This window comes from Dipodomys spectabilis, unplaced genomic scaffold, assembly GCF_019054845.1.
Source record: "Dipodomys spectabilis isolate Male_0828 unplaced genomic scaffold, ASM1905484v1 ptg000138l, whole genome shotgun sequence".
NCBI lineage: Eukaryota > Metazoa > Chordata > Mammalia > Rodentia > Heteromyidae > Dipodomys > Dipodomys spectabilis.
Window position 1 is genome coordinate 3,116,440 of NW_024870815.1, and position 2,504 is coordinate 3,118,943.

The 2,504-nt window shown below is 50.3% G+C and overlaps 1 pseudogene; it reads right to left on the minus strand.

The window, feature by feature from the left end:
* Positions 1–1,128: 1,128 nt before the first annotated feature.
* On the minus strand, positions 1,129–2,195 carry LOC122116940 (annotated as a pseudogene).
* Between the last annotated feature and the right edge of the window lie 309 nt (positions 2,196–2,504).

Genomic DNA, 2,504 nt, shown 5'->3' on the forward strand with positions numbered 1-2,504 from the left:
ACAAGGTAGTGCATTGCCCCTGGGGGGAAGGGGAATTTACACTGGAGCCACTGGGAGTGGACAGGACATCTTCTGGCTACTGAAACCTGCAAAGACAGACACTCAAAACAGAAAAAGAACACAAAAGGAGACGAAACAGATCACCAGGCAATCTGGAGGGGCAGGGAGCTGGGAGAGAGGGGTGGGGTGGGTGGTAGACTTGGCAGGACAGGAGTGGGCAGGCAGGGTCTGCCATAGGCAGGGAGAAGATGGAGGGAAGGTAACAGAGCAGCACACTTTGATGTCCTTCTAGAGCCCTGGGTAACAAAACAAAACAAAACAAAAACCATCCTACCACCCAATCCCTGCCTACCCTTGAGCAGCCCCCAAGGGAATAGAGGGGGCAGGGGAATGTGAGAGTTGTCCCTGGCGAATCCCCAGATGGATGAGCAGCCCCGGGCTCCAGCCCCTGGGTCTCTCCCTATTCCCCAGAGCAGGTTGGTTGCGGGATTCTCCCCGCTTGCACAGTATATCTTTTTTTCTTTTTCTTAATATTTTTTGGGGGCCGAGTGCTGGTGGCTCACGCCTGTAATCCTAGCTACTCAGGAGGCTGAGATCTGAGGATCATGGTTCAAAGCCATCCTGGGCAGGAAAGTCCATGAGACTCTTATCTCCAATAAACCACTAGAAAACTGGAAGTGGTGCTGTAGCTCAAGTGGTAGAGAACTAGCCTTGAGCTGAATTGCTGAGGGACAGCGCCCAGGCCCAGAGTTCAAGTCCCATGACCGACAGAAAATTAAGTAAATAAAATTTTCCATCAAAGTCATCTTTCTTCTTTTTTATTCCTTTTTGGTCTCCTTCTTTCCTCTCCCCACCCCCCATACCCTCTTTTTGGTTCTTTTTGGGGGGAGCTCGGTCGCGGGGCTTGAACTCCAGGCCTGGGCTCTGTCCCTCAGCTCTTCAGCTCAAGGCTAGTTCTCTACCACTTGAGCCAGAGCGCCACTTCCGGTTTTCTGGTGGTTTATTGGAGATAAGAGTCTCATGGGCTTTCCTGCCCAGGATGGCTTTGAACCGCGATCCTCAGATCTCAGCCTTCTGAATAGCTAGGATGACAGGCGTGAGCCACCGGCACATGGCTTTATTTTTTTCTTAGCAAGGGCAATGCCATGATGTCCCTCTAGCCCAGCCCCAGTAGACTCCACCCCGGGGCCTGCTGTTAAAACCACTGGAGAATCGAGATGGGGAACTGTGGTAGTTTGTGGTCCTGGCAGGGCAGCAGGCGTGTGGGAAACCCGGGTCTGTGTATTGATGCCCTGTCTGTTGGTCTGTTTGGGAATCACCCATGTTAGCGAGATGAGTCCCTTTCCATAGCTTAGTCCACTCCTTCCCCTCTCCACAGCTTGGCATGCCCCCTTCCTAGGCAACACCAGGCCCATGTAGTAAAGGCAGTAAATAATCAACTTCCAGCCTCTTTGCCTTGGGATGGCACTCCTCTGGGGCAGCTACCACCATAGAAGACAACATGAGCCCCTTAGAGTGACCTTCAGGTCTGGGCAGCTGCAGGACCCTTATCTACTATTTGGATAGCCGCCATAAATCCTAGTGCACCATGATGAAGCCCCTGGCCCACATGTCCACACCGGGCCTCCACCTCCTAGCCCCTTCTAGCCCCTCCTGAACCTCCTAGGTTCTATAGGTCACCCCAGACAATAGCGGGTGCTTCTTCTCATTCCTCCCTTGTGAGAAGGAGTCTTGCCACCCGCCTCTAAACCTTTCTTTGTTCTATGTACCTAGATGTCTGCGTGGTTCTCTGGCAAAGTCTAATTCATCTTAATTTGCTAACAACCTTGCTTTGTCTTCCTCTAGAAAGGACCTCATCGAAGGCCAGGGAAGTCCTCCCTGACTCTTGGTCTGAAAACTCTACAGGTGCAAACCCTTTGCGATGGCCATAAACTTGTCACAAAGTATGGTCACCCCACTGACTGAACCACAGCCATGAAAGCGAGCTTCTGGCAGTTCTGCAGCTGCACCATGGCCCACGTTGCCAACATAGAGGGGGCGGGCATCGGCCTCCATCCTCTCTTCAATAGACATGATGGCTGGGCCAGCATTGCCTGGAGGTGGCTCCAGGGCATCTGCTTCTCTACCTCGTTCTGTAGCTCCTTTAGCTTCTCAGCTGCTTCCTCCATCTCCCTGACTCAAGCTTTGATCGCTTCCAGCTCTCTCTCTCTCTCTCTCTCTTTCTCTCTTTCTCTCAACCCAATACTCCATCCAACGGAGGGAGGCAGGCTCTTCTTTTGCATGTCTTGTTAGACAGTTATACATATTTTTTCTTTGCTACAATTTTCATTTTTATATATCTTCTTTTGGGAAATGTTCATTCAACATGTTTGCTCACTTATTAATTGAGTAGTTTGCATATTTTTAATGCAGCTCGTATATTCTGGATATCAATCCTTTATCATAGGTGGGAAAGATTATCTCTCATTCTGTGGATTGATTCTTGTAATTATTTCTTTTGCTGT